Source organism: Taudactylus pleione, unplaced genomic scaffold, assembly GCF_031769625.1.
Source record: "Taudactylus pleione unplaced genomic scaffold, aTauple2 ptg000134l, whole genome shotgun sequence".
Classification (NCBI taxonomy): domain Eukaryota; kingdom Metazoa; phylum Chordata; class Amphibia; order Anura; family Myobatrachidae; genus Taudactylus; species Taudactylus pleione.
The window spans coordinates 4,667,831-4,690,517 of NW_028284536.1; the positions used below are offsets into that span (position 1 = coordinate 4,667,831).

The following is a 22,687-nucleotide window of genomic DNA, read 5'->3' on the forward strand; positions in this document are numbered from 1 at the left end:
AATTGGGATAGCTATTTTGACTTTTTTGGTCTTTGCTTATAGTAGAAAATCCATTATCATCTTAACTCATTTAATTCGTATTTTGACAGAAGTGCTGTAGCAAAAAATCCACATAATGTCTTTACTTTACCCTATTACTTCTATGGTTATTGAGAAAAACAAACTACATTGACTCCAGAAGAGCAAATCAGGTGTTCAAACAAGTAATTTATCAAAATCATCTTTCCAGCTTACACTTTGGTGATGCAATAAGACAATGATTTTGTAAGAAAAATCTTCAAACTTCATAAAGTTTTTCTTAATTCCTTACCTTTGTACTGATAAGATAACACCTGGTTATAACATAACACAGGCTTTCACTTAAAAATGCTGCTAGGTTGCATTCTGCTGATTAGATATCACCAGGAACAACATTAACCTTCAGGTATTTTCTAATTGTTGAATATATTGGCTTAAATCAAATTAAACTCACTTTAGAGATAATTGTTTCAGAGAAAGTCTTGAACCCTACCATAAAATAGGTAGTTAGACATGTTGACTTCTCTACCTAAAATTCCCCAAAATTTGACTAATAGAAGATTCTCGTCCCTGGGTGGGATTGAACCACCATCCTTCCGGTTGACAGCCGAACGTGCTAACCAATTGCGCCACAGAGACCCTATGTGAGACATAAACTAACAACAGCTAAGAAACATTGATCTGGAAAGTTTCCTTGCCAAAGTTTATAAAGTCTCTAATCTGGACAGTTATTTTAGGATTTTTCGCTAATTAAAAGGAACACATTGCCATGTTCTTGTGATGAATCAACCCTTCTTGAGTTCTAAGCATTTCCATGAGCAGCAGAGTGGCGCAGCGGAAGCGTGCTGGGCCCATAACCCAGAGGTCGATGGATCGAAACCATCCTCTGCTATGTGCTATTTTCATTTATCAAATCTAAAATTGGGATTGCTATTTTGACTTTTTTGGTCTTTGCTTATAGTAGAAAATCCATTATCATCTTAACTCATTTAATTCGTATTTTGACAGAAGTGCTGTAGCAAAAAATCCACATAATGTCTTTACTTTACCGTATTACTTCTATGGTTATTGAGAAAAACAAACTACATTGACTCCAGAAGAGCAAATCAGGTGATCTAACAAGTAATTTATCAAAATCATCTTTCCAGCTTACACTTTGGTGATGCAATAAGACAATGATTTTGTAAGAAAAATCTTCACACTTCAAAAAGTTTTTCTTAATTCCTTACCTTTGTACTGATAAGATAACACCTGGTTTTAACATAACACAGGCTTCCACTTAATAATGCTGCTAGGTTGCATTCTGCTGATTAGATATCTCCAGGAACAACATTAACCTTCAGGTATTTTCTAATTGTTGAATAAATTGGCTTAAATCAAATTAAACTCACTTTAGAGATAATTGTTTCAGAGAAAGTCTTGAACCCTACCATAAAATAGGTAGTTAGACATGTTGACTTCTCTACTTAAAATTCCCCAAAATTTGACTAATAGAAGATTCTCGTCCCTGGGTGGGATTGAACCACCAACCTTCCGGTTAACAGCCGAACGCGCTAACCAATTGCGCCACAGAGACCCTATGTGAGACATAAACTAACAACAGCTAAGAAACATTGATCTGGAAAGTTTCCTTGCCAAGGTTTATAAAGTCTCTAATCTGGACAGTTATTTAGGATTTTTCGCTAATTAAAAGGAACACATTGCCACGTTCTTGTGATGAATCAACCCTTCTTGAGTTCTAAGCACTTCCATGAGCAGCACAGTGGCGCAGCGGAAGCGTGCTGGGCCCATAACCCAGAGGTCGTTGGATCGAAACCATCCTCTGCTATGTGCTATTTTCATTTATCAAATCTAAAATTGGGATAGCTATTTTGACTTTTTTGGTCTTTGCTTATAGTAGAAAATCCATTATCATCTTAACTCATTTAATTCGTATTTTGACAGAAGTGCTGTAGCAAAAAATCCACATAATGTCTTTACTTTACCCTATTACTTCTATGGTTATTGAGAAAAACAAACTACATTGACTCCAGAAGAGCAAATCAGGTGTTCAAACAAGTAATTTATCAAAATCATCTTTCCAGCTTACACTTTGGTGATGCAATAAGACAATGATTTTGTAAGAAAAATCTTCAAACTTCATAAAGTTTTTCTTAATTCCTTACCTTTGTACTGATAAGATAACACCTGGTTATAACATAACACAGGCTTTCACTTAAAAATGCTGCTAGGTTGCATTCTGCTGATTAGATATCACCAGGAACAACATTAACCTTCAGGTATTTTCTAATTGTTGAATATATTGGCTTAAATCAAATTAAACTCACTTTAGAGATAATTGTTTCAGAGAAAGTCTTGAACCCTACCATAAAATAGGTAGTTAGACATGTTGACTTCTCTACCTAAAATTCCCCAAAATTTGACTAATAGAAGATTCTCGTCCCTGGGTGGGATTGAACCACCATCCTTCCGGTTGACAGCCGAACGTGCTAACCAATTGCGCCACAGAGACCCTATGTGAGACATAAACTAACAACAGCTAAGAAACATTGATCTGGAAAGTTTCCTTGCCAAAGTTTATAAAGTCTCTAATCTGGACAGTTATTTTAGGATTTTTCGCTAATTAAAAGGAACACATTGCCATGTTCTTGTGATGAATCAACCCTTCTTGAGTTCTAAGCATTTCCATGAGCAGCAGAGTGGCGCAGCGGAAGCGTGCTGGGCCCATAACCCAGAGGTCGATGGATCGAAACCATCCTCTGCTATGTGCTATTTTCATTTATCAAATCTAAAATTGGGATTGCTATTTTGACTTTTTTGGTCTTTGCTTATAGTAGAAAATCCATTATCATCTTAACTCATTTAATTCGTATTTTGACAGAAGTGCTGTAGCAAAAAATCCACATAATGTCTTTACTTTACCGTATTACTTCTATGGTTATTGAGAAAAACAAACTACATTGACTCCAGAAGAGCAAATCAGGTGATCTAACAAGTAATTTATCAAAATCATCTTTCCAGCTTACACTTTGGTGATGCAATAAGACAATGATTTTGTAAGAAAAATCTTCACACTTCAAAAAGTTTTTCTTAATTCCTTACCTTTGTACTGATAAGATAACACCTGGTTTTAACATAACACAGGCTTCCACTTAATAATGCTGCTAGGTTGCATTCTGCTGATTAGATATCTCCAGGAACAACATTAACCTTCAGGTATTTTCTAATTGTTGAATAAATTGGCTTAAATCAAATTAAACTCACTTTAGAGATAATTGTTTCAGAGAAAGTCTTGAACCCTACCATAAAATAGGTAGTTAGACATGTTGACTTCTCTACTTAAAATTCCCCAAAATTTGACTAATAGAAGATTCTCGTCCCTGGGTGGGATTGAACCACCAACCTTCCGGTTAACAGCCGAACGCGCTAACCAATTGCGCCTTAGAGACCCTATGTGAGACATAAACTAACAACAGCTAAGAAACATTGATCTGGAAAGTTTCCTTGCCAAGGTTTATAAAGTCTCTAATCTGGACAGTTATTTAGGATTTTTCGCTAATTTAAAGGAACACATTGCCATGTTCTTGTGATGAATCAACCCTTCTTGAGTTCTAAGCATTTCCATGAGCAGCAGAGTGGCGCAGCGGAAGCGTGCTGGGCCCATAACCCAGAGGTCGATGGATCGAAACCATCCTCTGCTATGTGCTATTTTCATTTATCAAATCTAAAATTGGGATTGCTATTTTGACTTTTTTGGTCTTTGCTTATAGTAGAAAATCCATTATCATCTTAACTCATTTAATTCGTATTTTGACAGAAGTGCTGTAGCAAAAAATCCACATAATGTCTTTACTTTACCCTATTACTTCTATGGTTATTGAGAAAAACAAACTACATTGACTCCAGAAGAGCAAATCAGGTGTTCTATCAAGTAATTTATCAAAATCATCTTTCCAGCATACACTTTGGTGATGCAATAAGACAATGATTTTGTAAGAAAAATCTTCACACTTCAAAAAGTTTTTCTTAATTCCTTACCTTTGTACTGATAAGATAACACCTGGTTATAACATAACACAGGCTTCCACTTAAAAATGCTGCTAGGTTGCATTCTGCTGATTAGATATAACCAGGAACAACATTTACCTTCAGGTATTTTCTAAATGTTGAATAAATTGGCTTAAATCAAATTAAACTCACTTTAGAGATAATTGTTTCAGAGAAAGTCTTGAACCCTAACATAAAATAGGTAGTTTGACATGTTGACTTCTCTACCTAAAATTCCCCAAAATTTGACTAATAGAAGATTCTCGTCCCTGGGTGGGATTGAACCACCAACATTCCAGTTAACAGCCGAACGCGCTAACCAATTGCGCCACAGAGACCCTATATGAGACATAAACAAACAACAGCTAAGAAACATTGATCTGGAAAGTTTCCTTACCAAAGTTTATAAAGTCTCTAATCTGGACAGTTATTTTAGGACTTTTCATTAATTAAAAGGAACACATTGCCATGTTCTTGTGATGAATCAACCCTTCTTGAGTTCTAAGCACTTCCATGAGCAGCACAGTGGCGCAGCGGAAGCGTGCTGGGCCCATAACCCAGAGGTCGTTGGATCGAAACCATCCTCTGCTATGTGCTATTTTCATTTATCAAATCTAAAATTGGGATAGCTATTTTGACTTTTTTGGTCTTTGCTTATAGTAGAAAATCCATTATCATCTTAACTCATTTAATTCGTATTTTGACAGAAGTGCTGTAGCAAAAAATCCACATAATGTCTTTACTTTACCCTATTACTTCTATGGTTATTGAGAAAAACAAACTACATTGACTCCAGAAGAGCAAATCAGGTGTTCAAACAAGTAATTTATCAAAATCATCTTTCCAGCTTACACTTTGGTGATGCAATAAGACAATGATTTTGTAAGAAAAATCTTCAAACTTCATAAAGTTTTTCTTAATTCCTTACCTTTGTACTGATAAGATAACACCTGGTTATAACATAACACAGGCTTTCACTTAAAAATGCTGCTAGGTTGCATTCTGCTGATTAGATATCACCAGGAACAACATTAACCTTCAGGTATTTTCTAATTGTTGAATATATTGGCTTAAATCAAATTAAACTCACTTTAGAGATAATTGTTTCAGAGAAAGTCTTGAACCCTACCATAAAATAGGTAGTTAGACATGTTGACTTCTCTACCTAAAATTCCCCAAAATTTGACTAATAGAAGATTCTCGTCCCTGGGTGGGATTGAACCACCAACCTTCCGGTTGACAGCCGAACGTGCTAACCAATTGCGCCACAGAGACCCTATGTGAGACATAAACTAACAACAGCTAAGAAACATTGATCTGGAAAGTTTCCTTGCCAAAGTTTATAAAGTCTCTAATCTGGACAGTTATTTTAGGATTTTTCGCTAATTAAAAGGAACACATTGCCATGTTCTTGTGATGAATCAACCCTTCTTGAGTTCTAAGCATTTCCATGAGCAGCAGAGTGGCGCAGCGGAAGCGTGCTGGGCCCATAACCCAGAGGTCGATGGATCGAAACCATCCTCTGCTATGTGCTATTTTCATTTATCAAATCTAAAATTGGGATTGCTATTTTGACTTTTTTGGTCTTTGCTTATAGTAGAAAATCCATTATCATCTTAACTCATTTAATTCGTATTTTGACAGAAGTGCTGTAGCAAAAAATCCACATAATGTCTTTACTTTACCGTATTACTTCTATGGTTATTGAGAAAAACAAACTACATTGACTCCAGAAGAGCCAATCAGGTGATCTAACAAGTAATTTATCAAAATCATCTTTCCAGCTTACACTTTGGTGATGCAATAAGACAATGATTTTGTAAGAAAAATCTTCACACTTCAAAAAGTTTTTCTTAATTCCTTACCTTTGTACTGATAAGATAACACCTGGTTTTAACATAACACAGGCTTCCACTTAATAATGCTGCTAGGTTGCATTCTGCTGATTAGATATCTCCAGGAACAACATTAACCTTCAGGTATTTTCTAATTGTTGAATAAATTGGCTTAAATCAAATTAAACTCACTTTAGAGATAATTGTTTCAGAGAAAGTCTTGAACCCTACCATAAAATAGGTAGTTAGACATGTTGACTTCTCTACTTAAAATTCCCCAAAATTTGACTAATAGAAGATTCTCGTCCCTGGGTGGGATTGAACCACCAACTTTCCTGTTAACAGCCGAACGCGCTAACCAATTGCGCCACAGAGACCCTATGTGAGACATAAACTAACAACAGCTAAGAAACATTGATCTGGAAAGTTTCCTTGCCAAGGTTTATAAAGTCTCTAATCTGGACAGTTATTTTAGGATTTTTCGCTAATTTAAAGGAACACATTGCCATGTTCTTGTGATGAATCAACCCTTCTTGAGTTCTAAGCATTTCCATGAGCAGCAGAGTGGCGCAGCGGAAGCGTGCTGGGCCCATAACCCAGAGGTCGATGGATCGAAACCATCCTCTGCTATGTGCTATTTTCATTTATCAAATCTAAAATTGGGATTGCTATTTTGACTTTTTTGGTCTTTGCTTATAGTAGAAAATCCATTATCATCTTAACTCATTTAATTCGTATTTTGACAGAAGTGCTGTAGCAAAAAATCCACATAATGTCTTTACTTTACCCTATTACTTCTATGGTTATTGAGAAAAACAAACTACATTGACTCCAGAAGAGCAAATCAGGTGTTCAAACAAGTAATTTATCAAAATCATCTTTCAGCTTACACTTTGGTGATGCAATAAGACAATGATTTTGTAAGAAAAATCTTCAAACTTCATAAAGTTTTTCTTAATTCCTTACCTTTGTACTGATAAGATAACACCTGGTTATAACATAACACAGGCTTTCACTTAAAAATGCTGCTAGGTTGCATTCTGCTGATTAGATATCACCAGGAACAACATTAACCTTCAGGTATTTTCTAATTGTTGAATAAATTGGCTTAAAATAAATTAAACTCACTTTAGAGATAATTGTTTCAGAGACAGTCTTGAACCCTACCATAAAATAGGTAGTTAGACATGTTGACTTCTCTACCTAAAATTCCCCAAAATTTGACTAATAGAAGATTCTCGTCCCTGGGTGGGATTGAATCACCAACCTTCCGGTTAACAGCCGAACGTGCTAACCAATTGCGCCACAGAGACCCTATGTGAGACATAAACTAACAACAGCTAAGAAACATTGATCTGGAAAGTTTCCTTGCCAAAGTTTATAAAGTCTCTAATCTGGACAGTTATTTTAGGATTTTTCGCTAATTAAAAGGAACACATTGCCATGTTCTTGTGATGAATCAACCCTTCTTGAGTTCTAAGCATTTCCATGAGCAGCAGAGTGGCGCAGCGGAAGCGTGCTGGGCCCATAACCCAGAGGTCGATGGATCGAAACCATCCTCTGCTATGTGCTATTTTCATTTATCAAATCTAAAATTGGGATTGCTATTTTGACTTTTTTGGTCTTTGCTTATAGTAGAAAATCCATTATCATCTTAACTCATTTAATTCGTATTTTGACAGAAGTGCTGTAGCAAAAAATCCACATAATGTCTTTACTTTACCGTATTACTTCTATGGTTATTGAGAAAAACAAACTACATTGACTCCAGAAGAGCAAATCAGGTGATCTAACAAGTAATTTATCAAAATCATCTTTCAGCTTACACTTTGGTGATGCAATAAGACAATGATTTTGTAAGAAAAATCTTCAAACTTCATAAAGTTTTTCTTAATTCCTTACCTTTGTACTGATAAGATAACACCTGGTTATAACATAACACAGGCTTTCACTTAAAAATGCTGCTAGGTTGCATTCTGCTGATTAGATATCACCAGGAACAACATTAACCTTCAGGTATTTTCTAATTGTTGAATAAATTGGCTTAAATCAAATTAAACTCACTTTAGAGATAATTGTTTCAGAGAAAGTCTTGAACCCTACCATAAAATAGGTAGTTAGACATGTTGACTTCTCTACCTAAAATTCCCCAAAATTTGACTAATAGAAGATTCTCGTCCCTGGGTGGGATTGAATCACCAACCTTCCGGTTAACAGCCGAACGTGCTAACCAATTGCGCCACAGAGACCCTATGTGAGACATAAACTAACAACAGCTAAGAAACATTGATCTGGAAAGTTTCCTTGCCAAAGTTTATAAAGTCTCTAATCTGGACAGTTATTTTAGGATTTTTCGCTAATTAAAAGGAACACATTGCCATGTTCTTGTGATGAATCAACCCTTCTTGAGTTCTAAGCATTTCCATGAGCAGCAGAGTGGCACAGCGGAAGCGTGCTGGGCCCATAACCCAGAGGTCGATGGATCGAAACCATCCTCTGCTATGTGCTATTTTCATTTATCAAATCTAAAATTGGGATTGCTATTTTGACTTTTTTGGTCTTTGCTTATAGTAGAAAATCCATTATCATCTTAACTCATTTAATTCGTATTTTGACAGAAGTGCTGTAGCAAAAAATCCACATAATGTCTTTACTTTACCGTATTACTTCTATGGTTATTGAGAAAAACAAACTACATTGACTCCAGAAGAGCAAATCAAGTGATCTAACAAGTAATTTATCAAAATCATCTTTCCAGCTTACACTTTGGTGATGCAATAAGACAATGATTTTGTAAGAAAAATCTTCACACTTCAAAAAGTTTTTCTTAATTCCTTACCTTTGTACTGATAAGATAACACCTGGTTTTAACATAACACAGGCTTCCACTTAAAAATGCTGCTAGGTTGCATTATGCTGATTAGATATCACCAGGAACAACATTAACCTTCAGGTATTTTCTAAATGTTGAATAAATTGGCTTAAATCAAATTAAACTCACTTTAGAGATAATTGTTTCAGAGAAAGTCTTGAACCCTACCATAAAATAGGTAGTTTGACATGTTGACTTCTCTACCTAAAAATCCCCAAAATTTGACTAATAGAAGATTTTCGTCCCTGGGTGGGATTGAACCACCAATATTCCAATAAACAGCCGAATGTGCTAACCAATTGTGACACAGAGACCCTATATGAGACATAAACAAACAACAGCTAAGAAACATTGATCTGGAAAGTTTCCTTACCAAAGTTTATAAAGTCTCTAATCTGGACAGTTATTTTAGGATTTTTCATTAATTAAAAGGAACACATTGCCACGTTCTTGTGATGAATCAACCCTTCTTGAGTTCTAAGCACTTCCATGAGCAGCAGAGTGGCGCAGCAGAAGAGTGCTGGGCCCATAACCCAGAGGTCGTTGGATCGAAACCATCCTCTGCTATGTGCTATTTTCATTTATCAAATTTAAAATTGGGATTGCTATTTTGACTTTTTTGTTCTTTGCTTATAGTAGAAAATCCATTATCATCTTAACTCATTTAAATCGTATTTTGACAGAAGTGCTGTAGCAAAAAATCCACATAATGTCTTTACTTTACCCTATTACTTCTATGGTTATTGAGAAAAACAAACTACATTGACTCCAGAAGAGCAAATCAGGTGTTTAAACAAGTAATTTATCAAAATCATCTTTCCAGCTTACACTTTGGTGATGCAATAAGACAATGATTTTGTAAGAAAAATCTTCAAACTTCAAAAAGTTTTTCTTAATTCCTTACCTTTGTACTGATAAGATAACACCTGGTTATAACATAACACAGGCTTTCACTTAAAAATGCTGCTAGGTTGCATTCTGCTGATTAGATATCTCCAGGAACAACATTAACCTTCAGGTATTTTCTAATTGTTGAATAAATTGGCTTAAATCAAATTAAACTCACTTTAGAGATAATTGTTTCAGAGAAAGTCTTGAACCCTACCATAAAATAGGTAGTTAGACATGTTGACTTCTCTACTTAAAATTCCCCAAAATTTGACTAATAGAAGATTCTCATCCCTGGGTGGGATTGAACCACCAACCGTCTGGTTAACAGCCAAACGCGCTAACCAATTGCGCCACAGAGACCCTATGTGAGACATAAACTAACAACAGCTAAGAAACATTGATCTGGAAAGTTTCCTTGCCAAAGTTTATAAAGTCTCTAATCTGGACAGTTATTTTAGCATTTTTCGCTAATTAAAAGGAACACATTGCCATGTTCTTGTGATGAATCAACCCTTCTTGAGTTCTAAGCATTTCCATGAGCAGCAGAGTGGCGCAGCGGAAGCGTGCTGGGCCCATAACCCAGAGGTCGATGGATCGAAACCATCCTCTGCTATGTGCTATTTTCATTTATCAAATCTAAAATTGGGATTGCTATTTTGACTTTTTTGGTCTTTGCTTATAGTAGAAAATCCATTATCATTTTAACTCATTTAATTCGTATTTTGACAGAAGTGCTGTAGCAAAAAATCCACATAATATCTTTACTTTACCCTATTACTTCTATGGTTATTGAGAAAAACAAACTACATTGACTCCAGAAGAGCAAATCAGGTGTTCTAACAAGTAATTTATCAAAATCATCTTTCCAGCTTACACTTTGGTGATGCAAAAAGACAATGATTTTGTAAGAAAAATCTTCAAACTTCAAAAAGTTTTTCTTAATTCCTTACCTTTGTACTGATAAGATAACACCTGGTTTTAACATAACACAGGCTTCCACTTAAAAATGCTGCTAGGTTGCATTCTGCTGATTAGATATCACCAGGAACAACATTAACCTTCAGGTATTTTCTAAATGTTGAATAAATTGGCTTAAATCAAATTAAACTCACTTTAGAGATAATTGTTTCAGAGAAAGTCTTGAACCCTACCATAAAATAGGTAGTTTGACTTGTTGACTTCTCTACCTAAAATTCCCCAAAATTTGACTAATAGAAGATTCTCGTCCCTGGGTGGGATTGAATCACCAACCTTCCGGTTAACAGCCGAACGTGCTAACCAATTGCGCCACAGAGACCCTATGTGAGACATAAACTAACAACAGCTAAGAAACATTGATCTGGAAAGTTTCCTTGCCAAAGTTTATAAAGTCTCTAATCTGGACAGTTATTTTAGGATTTTTCGCTAATTAAAAGGAACACATTGCCATGTTCTTGTGATGAATCAACCCTTCTTGAGTTCTAAGCATTTCCATGAGCAGCAGAGTGGCGCAGCGGAAGCGTGCTGGGCCCATAACCCAGAGGTCGATGGATCGAAACCATCCTCTGCTATGTGCTATTTTCATTTATCAAATCTAAAATTGGGATTGCTATTTTGACTTTTTTGGTCTTTGCTTATAGTAGAAAATCCATTATCATCTTAACTCATTTAATTCGTATTTTGACAGAAGTGCTGTAGCAAAAAATCCACATAATGTCTTTACTTTACCGTATTACTTCTATGGTTATTGAGAAAAACAAACTACATTGACTCCAGAAGAGCAAATCAGGTGATCTAACAAGTAATTTATCAAAATCATCTTTCAGCTTACACTTTGGTGATGCAATAAGACAATGATTTTGTAAGAAAAATCTTCAAACTTCATAAAGTTTTTCTTAATTCCTTACCTTTGTACTGATAAGATAACACCTGGTTATAACATAACACAGGCTTTCACTTAAAAATGCTGCTAGGTTGCATTCTGCTGATTAGATATCACCAGGAACAACATTAACCTTCAGGTATTTTCTAATTGTAGAATAAATTCGCTTAAATCAAATTAAACTCACTTTAGAGATAATTGTTTCAGAGAAAGTCTTGAACCCTACCATAAAATAGGTAGTTAGACATGTTGACTTCTCTACCTAAAATTCCCCAAAATTTGACTAATAGAAGATTCTCGTCCCTGGGTGGGATTGAATCACCAACCTTCCGGTTAACAGCCGAACGTGCTAACCAATTGCGCCACAGAGACCCTATGTGAGACATAAACTAACAACAGCTAAGAAACATTGATCTGGAAAGTTTCCTTGCCAAAGTTTATAAAGTCTCTAATCTGGACAGTTATTTTAGGATTTTTCGCTAATTAAAAGGAACACATTGCCATGTTCTTGTGATGAATCAACCCTTCTTGAGTTCTAAGCATTTCCATGAGCAGCAGAGTGGCACAGCGGAAGCGTGCTGGGCCCATAACCCAGAGGTCGATGGATCGAAACCATCCTCTGCTATGTGCTATTTTCATTTATCAAATCTAAAATTGGGATTGCTATTTTGACTTTTTTGGTCTTTGCTTATAGTAGAAAATCCATTATCATCTTAACTCATTTAATTCGTATTTTGACAGAAGTGCTGTAGCAAAAAATCCACATAATGTCTTTACTTTACCGTATTACTTCTATGGTTATTGAGAAAAACAAACTACATTGACTCCAGAAGAGCAAATCAAGTGATCTAACAAGTAATTTATCAAAATCATCTTTCCAGCTTACACTTTGGTGATGCAATAAGACAATGATTTTGTAAGAAAAATCTTCACACTTCAAAAAGTTTTTCTTAATTCCTTACCTTTGTACTGATAAGATAACACCTGGTTTTAACATAACACAGGCTTCCAGTTAAAAATGCTGCTAGGTTGCATTCTGCTGATTAGATATCACCAGGAACAACATTAACCTTCAGGTATTTTCTAAATGTTGAATAAATTGGCTTAAATCAAATTAAACTCACTTTAGAGATAATTGTTTCAGAGAAAGTCTTGAACCCTACCATAAAATAGGTAGTTTGACATGTTGACTTCTCTACCTAAAAATCCCCAAAATTTGACTAATAGAAGATTTTCGTCCCTGGGTGGGATTGAACCACCAATATTCCAATAAACAGCCGAATGTGCTAACCAATTGTGACACAGAGACCCTATATGAGACATAAACAAACAACAGCTAAGAAACATTGATCTGGAAAGTTTCCTTACCAAAGTTTATAAAGTCTCTAATCTGGACAGTTATTTTAGGATTTTTCATTAATTAAAAGGAACACATTGCCACGTTCTTGTGATGAATCAACCCTTCTTGAGTTCTAAGCACTTCCATGAGCAGCAGAGTGGCGCGGCAGAAGAGTGCTGGGCCCATAACCCAGAGGTCGTTGGATCGAAACCATCCTCTGCTATGTGCTATTTTCATTTATCAAATTTAAAATTGGGATTGCTATTTTGACTTTTTTGTTCTTTGCTTATAGTAGAAAATCCATTATCATCTTAACTCATTTAAATCGTATTTTGACAGAAGTGCTGTAGCAAAAAATCCACATAATGTCTTTACTTTACCCTATTACTTCTATGGTTATTGAGAAAAACAAACTACATTGACTCCAGAAGAGCAAATCAGGTGTTTAAACAAGTAATTTATCAAAATCATCTTTCCAGCTTACACTTTGGTGATGCAATAAGACAATGATTTTGTAAGAAAAATCTTCAAACTTCAAAAAGTTTTTCTTAATTCCTTACCTTTGTACTGATAAGATAACACCTGGTTATAACATAACACAGGCTTTCACTTAAAAATGCTGCTAGGTTGCATTCTGCTGATTAGATATCTCCAGGAACAACATTAACCTTCAGGTATTTTCTAAATGTTGAATAAATTGGCTTAAATCAAATTAAACTCACTTTAGAGATAATTGTTTCAGAGAAAGTCTTGAACCCTACCATAAAATAGGTAGTTTGACTTGTTGACTTCTCTACCTAAAAATCCCCAAAATTTGACTAATAGAAGATTTTCGTCCCTGGGTGGGATTGAACCACCAATATTCCAATTAACAGCCGAACGTGCTAACCAATTGTGCCACAGAGACCCTATATGAGACATAAACAAACAACAGCTAAGAAACATTGATCTGGAAAGTTTCCTTACCAAAGTTTATAAAGTCTCTAATCTGGACAGTTATTTTAGGATTTTTCATTAATTAAAAGGAACACATTGCCATGTTCTTGTTATGAATCAACCCTTCTTGAGTTCTAAGCACTTCCATGAGCAGCAGAGTGGCGCAGCGGAAGCGTGCTGGGCCCATAACCCAGAGGTCGTTGGATCGAAACCATCCTCTGCTATGTGCTATTTTCATTTATCAAATCTAAAATTGGGATTGGTATTTTGACTTTTTTGGTCTTTGCTTATAGTAGAAAATCCATTATCATCTTAACTCATTTAATTCGTATTTTGACAGAAGTGCTGTAGCAAAAAATCCACATAATGTCTTTACTTTACCGTATTACTTCTATGGTTATTGAGAAAAACAAACTACATTGACTCCAGAAGAGCAAATCAGGTGATCTAACAAGTAATTTATCAAAATCATCTTTCCAGCTTACACTTTGGTGATGCAATAAGACAATGATTTTGTAAGAAAAATCTTCACACTTCAAAAAGTTTTTCTTAATTCCTTACATTTGTACTGATAAGATAACACCTGGTTTTAACATAACACAGGCTTCCACTTAAAAATGCTGCTAGGTTGCATTCTGCTGATTAGATATCACCAGGAACAACATTAACCTTCAGGTATTTTCTAAATGTTGAATAAATTGGCTTAAATCAAATTAAACTCACTTTAGAGATAATTGTTTCAGAGAAAGTCTTGAACCCTACCATAAAATAGGTAGTTTGACATGTTGACTTCTCTACCTAAAATTCCCCAAAATTTGACTAATAGAAGATTCTCGTCCCTGGGTGGGATTGAACCACCAACCTTCAGGTTAACAGCCGAACGCGCTAACCAATTGCGCCACAGAGACCCTATGTGAGACATAAACTAACAACAGCTAAGAAACATTGATCTGGAGAGTTTCCTTGAAAAAGTTTATAAAGTCTCTAATCTGGACAGTTATTTTAGGATTTTTTCGCTAATTAAAAGGAACACATTGCCACGTTCTTGTGATGAATCAACCCTTCTTGAGTTCTAGGCACTTCCATGAGCAGCAGAGTGGCGCAGCGGAAGCGTGCTGGGCCCATAACCCAGAGGTCGATGGATCGAAACCATCCTCTGCTATGTGCTATTTTCATTTATCAAATCTAAAATTGGGGTTGCTATTTTGACTTTTTTGGTCTTTGCTTATAGTAGAAAATCCATTATCATCTTAACTCATTTAATTCGTATTTTGACAGAAGTGCTGTAGCAAAAAATCCACATAATGTCTTTACTTTACCCTATTACTTCTATGGTTATTGAGAAAAACAAACTACATTGACTCCAGAAGAGCAAATCAGGTGTTCTAACAAGTAATTTATCAAAATCATCTTTCCAGCTTACACTTTGGTGATGCAAAAAGACAATGATTTTGTAAGAAAAATCTTCAAACTTCAAAAAGTTTTTCTTAATTCCTTACCTTTGTACTGATAAGATAACACCTGGTTTTAACATAACACAGGCTTCCACTTAAAAATGCTGCTAGGTTGCATTCTGCTGATTAGATATCACCAGGAACAACATTAACCTTCAGGTATTTTCTAAATGTTGAATAAATTGGCTTAAATCAAATTAAACTCACTTTAGAGATAATTGTTTCAGAGAAAGTCTTGAACTCTACCATAAAATAGGTAGTTTGACTTGTTGACTTCTCTACCTAAAAATCCCCAAAATTTGACTAATAGAAGATTTTCGTCCCTGGGTGGGATTGAACCACCAATATTCCAATTAACAGCCGAACGTGCTAACCAATTGTGCCACAGAGACCCTATATGAGACATAAACAAACAACAGCTAAGAAACATTGATCTGGAAAGTTTCCTTACCAAAGTTTATAAAGTCTCTGATCTGGACAGTTATTTTAGGATTTTTCATTAATTAAAAGGAACACATTGCCATGTTCTTGTGATGAATCAACCCTTCTTGAGTTCTAAGCACTTCCATGAGCAGCAGAGTGGCGCAGCGGAAGCGTGCTGGGCCCATAACCCAGAGGTCATTGGATCGAAACCATCCTCTGCTATGTGCTATTTTCATTTATCAAATCTAAAATTGGGATAGCTATTTTGACTTTTTTGGTCTTTGCTTATAGTAGAAAATCCATTATCATCTTAACTCATTTAATTCGTATTTTGACAGAAGTGCTGTAGCAAAAAATCCACATAATGTCTTTACTTTACCGTATTACTTCTATGGTTATTGAGAAAAACAAACTACATTGACTCCAGAAGAGCAAATCAGGTGATCTAACAAGTAATTTATCAAAATCATCTTTCCAGCTTACACTTTGGTGATGCAATAAGACAATGATTTTGTAAGAAAAATCTTCACACTTCAAAAAGTTTTTCTTAATTCCTTACCTTTGTACTGATAAGATAAAACCTGGTTTTAACATAACACAGGCTTCCACTTAAAAATGCTGCTAGGTTGCATTCTGCTGATTAGATATCACCAGGAACAACATTAACCTTCAGGTATTTTCTAAATGTTGAATAAATTGGCTTAAATCAAATTAAACTCACTTTAGAGATAATTGTTTCAGAGAAAGTCTTGAACCCTACCATAAAATAGGTAGTTTGACATGTTGACTTCTCTACCTAAAAATCCCCAAAATTTGACTAATAGAAGATTTTCATCCCTGGATGGGATTGAACCACCAATATTCCAATTAACAGCCGAACGTGCTAACCAATTGTGCCACAGAGACCCTATATGAGACATAAACAAACAACAGCTAAGAAACAATGATCTGGAAAGTTTCCTTACCAAAGTTTATAAAGTCTCTAATGTGGACAGTTATTTTAGGATTTTTCATTAATTAAAAGGAACACATTGCCATGTTCTTGTGATGAATCAACCCATCTTGAGTTCTAAGCACTTCCATGAGCAGCAGAGTGGCGCAGCGGAAGCGTGCTGGGCCCATAACCCAGAGGTCGTTGGATCGAAACCATCCTCTGCTATCTGCTATTTTCATTTATCAAATCTAAAATTGGGAATGCTATTTTGACTTTTTTGGTCTTTGCTTATAGAAGAAAATCCATTATCATCTTAACTCATTTAATTCGTATTTTGACAGAAGTGCTGTAGCAAAAAATCCACATAATGTCTTTACTTTACCCTATTACTTCTATGGTTATTGAGAAAAACAAACTACATTGACTCCAGAAGAGCAAATCAGGTGTTCTAACAAGTAATTTATCAAAATCATCTTTCCAGCTTACACTTTGGTGATGCAATAAGACAATGATTTTGTAAGAAAAATCTTCACACTTCAAAAAGTTTTTCTTAATTCCTTACCTTTGTACTGATAAGATAACACCTGGTTTTAACATAACACAGGCTTCCACTTAAAAATGCTGCTAGGTTGCATTGTGCTGATTAGATATCACCAGGAACAACATTAACCTTCAGGTATTTTCTAAATGTTGAATAAATTGGCTTAAATCAAATTAAACTCACTTTAGAGATAATTGTTTCAGAGAAAGTCTTGAACCCTACCATAAAATAGGTAGTTTGACATGTTGACTTCTCTACCTAAAATTCCCCAAAATTTGACTAATAGAAGATTCTCGTCCCTGGGTGGGATTGAACCACCAACCTTCCGGTTAACAGCCGAACGCGCTAACCAATTGCGCCACAGAGACCCTATGTGAGACATAAACTAACAACAGCTAAGAAACATTGATCTGGAGAGTTTCCTTGCCAAAGTTTATAAAGTCTCTAATCTGGACAGTTATTTTAGGATTTTTTCGCTAATTAAAAGGAACACATTGCCACGTTCTTGTGATGAATCAACCCTTCTTGAGTTCTAAGCACTTCCATGAGCAGCAGAGTGGCGCAGCGGAAGCGTGCTGGGCCCATAACCCAGAGGTCGTTGGATCGAAACCATCCTCTGCTATGTGCTATTTTCATTTATCAAATTTAAAATTGGGATTGCTATTTTGACTTTTTTGTTCTTTGCTTATAGTAGAAAATCCATTATCATCTTAACTCATTTAATTCGTATTTTGACAGAAGTGCTGTAGCAAAAAATCCACATAATGTCTTTACTTTACCGTATTACTTCTATGGTTATTGAGAAAAACAAACTACATTGACTCCAGAAGAGCAAATCAGGTGATCTAACAAGTAATTTATCAAAATCATCTTTCCAGCTTACACTTTGGTGATGCAATAAGACAATGATTTTGTAAGAAAAATCTTCACACTTCAAAAAGTTTTTCTTAATTCCTTACCTTTGTACTGATAAGATAACACCTGGTTTTAACATAACACAGGCTTCCACTTAAAAATGCTGCTAGGTTGCATTCTGCTGATTAGATATCACCAGGAACAACATTAACCTTCAGGTATTTTCTAAATGTTGAATAAATTGGCTTAAATCAAATTAAACTCACTTTAGAGATAATTGTTTCAGAGAAAGTCTTGAACCCTACCATAAAATAGGTAGTTTGACATGTTGACTTCTCTACCTAATATTCCCCAAAATTTGACTAATAGAAGATTCTCGTCCCTGGGTGGGATTGAACCAACAACCTTCCGGTTAACAGCCGAACGCGCTAACCAATTGCGCCACAGAGACCCTATGTGAGACATAAACTAACAACAGCTAAGAAACATTGATCTGGAGAGTTTCCTTGCCAAAGTTTATAAAGTCTCTAATCTGGACAGTTATTTTAGGATTTTTTCGCTAATTAAAAGGAACACATTGCCATGTTCTTGTGATGAATCAACCCTTCTTGAGTTCTAAGCATTTCCATGAGCAGCAGAGTGGCGCAGCAGAAGCGTGCTGGGCCCATAACCCAGAGGTCGATGGATCGAAACCATCCTCTGCTATGTGCTATTTTCATTTATCAAATCTAAAATTGGGATTGCTATTTTGACTTTTTTGGTCTTTGCTTATAGTAGAAAATCCATTATCATCTTAACTCATTTAATTCGTATTTTGACAGAAGTGCTGTAGCTAAAAATCCACATAATGTCTTTACTTTACCCTATTACTTCTATGGTTATTGAGAAAAACAAACTACATTGACTCCAGAAGAGCAAATCAGGTGATCTAACAAGTAATTTATCAAAATCATCTTTCCAGCTTACACTTTGGTGATGCAATAAGACAATGATTTTGTAAGAAAAATCTTCACACTTCAAAAAGTTTTTCTTAATTCCTTACCTTTGTACTGATAAGATAACACCTGGTTTTAACATAACACAGGCTTCCACTTAAAAATGCTGCTAGGTTGCATTCTGCTGATTAGATATCACCAGGAACAACATTAACCTTCAGGTATTTTCTAAATGTTGAATAAATTGGCTTAAATCAAATTAAACTCACTTTAGAGATAATTGTTTCAGAGAAAGTCTTGAACCCTACCATAAAATAAGTAGTTTGACATGTTGACTTCTCTACCTAAAAATCCCCAAAATTTGACTAATAGAAGATTTTCGTCCCTGGGTGGGATTGAACCACCAATATTCCAATTAACAGCCGAATGTGCTAACCAATTGTGACACAGAGACCCTATATGAGACATAAACAAACAACAGCTAAGAAACATTGATCTGGAAAGTTTCCTTACCAAAGTTTATAAAGTCTCTAATCTGGACAGTTATTTTAGGATTTTTCATTAATTAAAAGGAACACATTGCCACGTTCTTGTGATGAATCAACCCTTCTTGAGTTCTAAGCACTTCCATGAGCAGCAGAGTGGCGCAGCGGAAGCGTGCTGGACCCATAACCCAGAGGTCGTTGGATCAAAACCATCCTCTGCTATGTGCTATTTTCATTTATCAAATTTAAAATTGGGATTGCTATTTTGACTTTTTTGTTCTTTGCTTATAGTAGAAAATCCATTATCATCTTAACTCATTTAAATCGTATTTTGACAGAAGTGCTGTAGCAAAAAATCCACATAATGTCTTTACTTTACCCTATTACTTCTATGGTTATTGAGAAAAACAAACTACATTGACTCCAGAGGAGCAAATCGGGTGTTCAAACAAGTAATTTATCAAAATCATCTTTCCAGCTTACACTTTGGTGATGCAATAAGACAATGATTTTGTAAGAAAAATCTTCAAACTTCAAAAAGTTTTTCTTAATTCCTTACCTTTGTACTGATAAGATAACACCTGGTTATAACATAACACAGGCTTTCACTTAAAAATGCTGCTAGGTTGCATTCTGCTGATTAGATATCTCCAGGAACAACATTAACCTTCAGGTATTTTCTAATTGTTGAATAAATTGGCTTAAATCAAATTAAACTCACTTTAGAGATAATTGTTTCAGAAAAAGTCTTGAACCCTACCATAAAATAGGTAGTTAGACATGTTGACTTCTCTACTTAAAATTCCCCAAAATTTGACTAATAGAAGATTCTCGTCCCTGGGTGGGATTGAACCACCAACCTTCCGGTTAACAGCCGAACGCGCTAACCAATTGCGCCACAGAGACCCTATGTGAGACATAAACTAACAACAGCTAAGAAACATTGATCTGGAAAGTTTCCTTGCCAAAGTTTATAAAGTCTCTAATCTGGACAGTTATTTTAGGATTTTTCGCTAATTAAAAGGAACACATTGCCATGTTCTTGTGATGAATCAACCCTTCTTGAGTTCTAAGCATTTCCATGAGCAGCAGAGTGGCGCAGCGGAAGCGTGCTGGGCCCATAACCCAGAGGTCGATGGATCGAAACCATCCTCTGCTATGTGCTATTTTCATTTATCAAATCTAAAATTGGGATTGCTATTTTGACTTTTTTGGTCTTTGCTTATAGTAGAAAATCCATTATCATCTTAACTCATTTAAATCGTATTTTGACAGAAGTGCTGTAGCAAAAAATCCACATAATGTCTTTAATTTACCCTATTACTTCTATGGTTATTGAGAAAAACAAACTACATTGACTCCAGAAGAGCAAATCAGGTGTTCAAACAAGTAATTTATCAAAATCATCTTTCCAGCTTACACTTTGGTGATGCAAAAAGACAATGATTTTGTAAGAAAAATCTTCAAACTTCAAAAAGTTTTTCTTAATTCCTTACCTTTGTACTGATAAGATAACACCTGGTTTTAACATAACACAGGCTTCCACTTAAAAATGCTGCTAGGTTGCATTCTGCTGATTAGATATCACCAGGAACAACATTAACCTTCAGGTATTTTCTAAATGTTGAATAAATTGGCTTAAATCAAATTAAACTCACTTTAGAGATAATTGTTTCAGAGAAAGTCTTGAACCCTACCATAAAATAGTTAGTTTGACATGGTGACTTCTCTACATAAAAATCCCCAAAATTTGACTAATAGAAGATTTTCGTCCCTGGGTGGGATTGAACCACCAATATTCCAATTAACAGCCGAATGTGCTAACCAATTGTGCCACAGAGACCCTATATGAGACATAAACAAACAACAGCTAAGAAACATTGATCTGGAAAGTTTCCTTACCAAAGTTTATAAAGTCTCTAATCTGGACAGTTATTTTAGGATTTTTCATTAATTAAAAGGAACACATTGCCATGTTCTTGTGATGAATCAACCCTTCTTGAGTTCTAAGCACTTCCATGAGCAGCAGAGTGGCGCAGCGGAAGCGTGCTGGGCCCATAACCCAGAGGTTGTTGGATCGAAACCATCCTCTGCTATGTGCTATTTTCATTTATCAAATCTAAAATTGGGAATGCTATTTTGACTTTTTTGGTCTTTGCTTATAGTAGAAAATCCATTATCATCTTAACTCATTTAATTCGTATTTTGACAGAAGTGCTGTAGCAAAAAATCCACATAATGTCTTTACTTTACCCTATTACTTCTATGGTTATTGAGAAAAACAAACTACATTGACTCCAGAAGAGCAAATCAGGTGTTCTAACAAGTAATTTATCAAAATCATCTTTCCAGCTTACACTTTGGTGATGCAATAAGACAATGATTTTGTAAGAAAAATCTTCACACTTCAAAAAGTTTTTCTTAATTCCTTACATTTGTACTGATAAGATAACACCTGGTTTTAACATAACACAGGCTTCCACTTAAAAATGCTGCTAGGTTGCATTCTGCTGATTAGATATCACCAGGAACAACATTAACCTTCAGGTATTTTCTAAATGTTGAATAAATTGGCTTAAATCAAATTAAACTCACTTTAGAGATAATTGTTTCAGAGAAAGTCTTGAACCCTACCATAAAATAGGTAGTTTGACATGTTGACTTCTCTACCTAAAATTCCCCAAAATTTGACTAATAGAAGATTCTCGTCCCTGGGTGGGATTGAACCACCAACCTTCAGGTTAACAGCCGAACGCGCTAACCAATTGCGCCACAGAGACCCTATGTGAGACATAAACTAACAACAGCTAAGAAACATTGATCTGGAGAGTTTCCTTGAAAAAGTTTATAAAGTCTCTAATCTGGACAGTTATTTTAGGATTTTTTCGCTAATTAAAAGGAACACATTGCCACGTTCTTGTGATGAATCAACCCTTCTTGAGTTCTAAGCACTTCCATGAGCAGCAGAGTGGCGCAGCGGAAGCGTGCTGGGCCCATAACCCAGAGGTCGATGGATCGAAACCATCCTCTGCTATGTGCTATTTTCATTTATCAAATCTAAAATTGGGATTGCTATTTTGACTTTTTTGGTCTTTGCTTATAGTAGAAAATCCATTATCATCTTAACTCATTTAATTCGTATTTTGACAGAAGTGCTGTAGCAAAAAATCCACATAATGTCTTTACTTTACCCTATTACTTCTATGGTTATTGAGAAAAACAAACTACATTGACTCCAGAAGAGCAAATCAGGTGTTCTAA

At 35.4% G+C, this 22,687-nt stretch overlaps 10 non-coding genes across 10 annotated transcripts; all 10 read right to left on the reverse strand.

Moving 5' to 3' along the window:
* Positions 1–583: 583 nt before the first annotated feature.
* Positions 584–657, reverse strand: TRNAD-GUC (transfer RNA aspartic acid (anticodon GUC)). The gene has a single exon. It is a non-coding gene; the product is annotated as a tRNA-Asp (tRNA).
* Positions 658–1,520: 863 nt separating this feature from the next.
* On the reverse strand, positions 1,521–1,594 carry TRNAN-GUU (transfer RNA asparagine (anticodon GUU)). Its single transcript has one exon. It is a non-coding gene; the product is annotated as a tRNA-Asn (tRNA).
* An 862-nt stretch (positions 1,595–2,456) lies between these two features.
* On the reverse strand, positions 2,457–2,530 carry TRNAD-GUC (transfer RNA aspartic acid (anticodon GUC)). Its single transcript has one exon. It is a non-coding gene; the product is annotated as a tRNA-Asp (tRNA).
* Positions 2,531–5,266: 2,736 nt separating this feature from the next.
* On the reverse strand, positions 5,267–5,340 carry TRNAD-GUC (transfer RNA aspartic acid (anticodon GUC)). Its single transcript has one exon. It is a non-coding gene; the product is annotated as a tRNA-Asp (tRNA).
* Positions 5,341–9,949: 4,609 nt separating this feature from the next.
* Positions 9,950–10,023, reverse strand: TRNAN-GUU (transfer RNA asparagine (anticodon GUU)). Its single transcript has one exon. It is a non-coding gene; the product is annotated as a tRNA-Asn (tRNA).
* Positions 10,024–14,633: 4,610 nt separating this feature from the next.
* On the reverse strand, positions 14,634–14,707 carry TRNAN-GUU (transfer RNA asparagine (anticodon GUU)). Its single transcript has one exon. It is a non-coding gene; the product is annotated as a tRNA-Asn (tRNA).
* A 2,738-nt stretch (positions 14,708–17,445) lies between these two features.
* On the reverse strand, positions 17,446–17,519 carry TRNAN-GUU (transfer RNA asparagine (anticodon GUU)). Its single transcript has one exon. It is a non-coding gene; the product is annotated as a tRNA-Asn (tRNA).
* Positions 17,520–18,383: 864 nt separating this feature from the next.
* On the reverse strand, positions 18,384–18,457 carry TRNAN-GUU (transfer RNA asparagine (anticodon GUU)). The gene has a single exon. It is a non-coding gene; the product is annotated as a tRNA-Asn (tRNA).
* Positions 18,458–20,258: 1,801 nt separating this feature from the next.
* TRNAN-GUU (transfer RNA asparagine (anticodon GUU)) lies at positions 20,259–20,332 on the reverse strand. Its single transcript has one exon. It is a non-coding gene; the product is annotated as a tRNA-Asn (tRNA).
* A 1,800-nt stretch (positions 20,333–22,132) lies between these two features.
* On the reverse strand, positions 22,133–22,206 carry TRNAN-GUU (transfer RNA asparagine (anticodon GUU)). The gene has a single exon. It is a non-coding gene; the product is annotated as a tRNA-Asn (tRNA).
* Between the last annotated feature and the right edge of the window lie 481 nt (positions 22,207–22,687).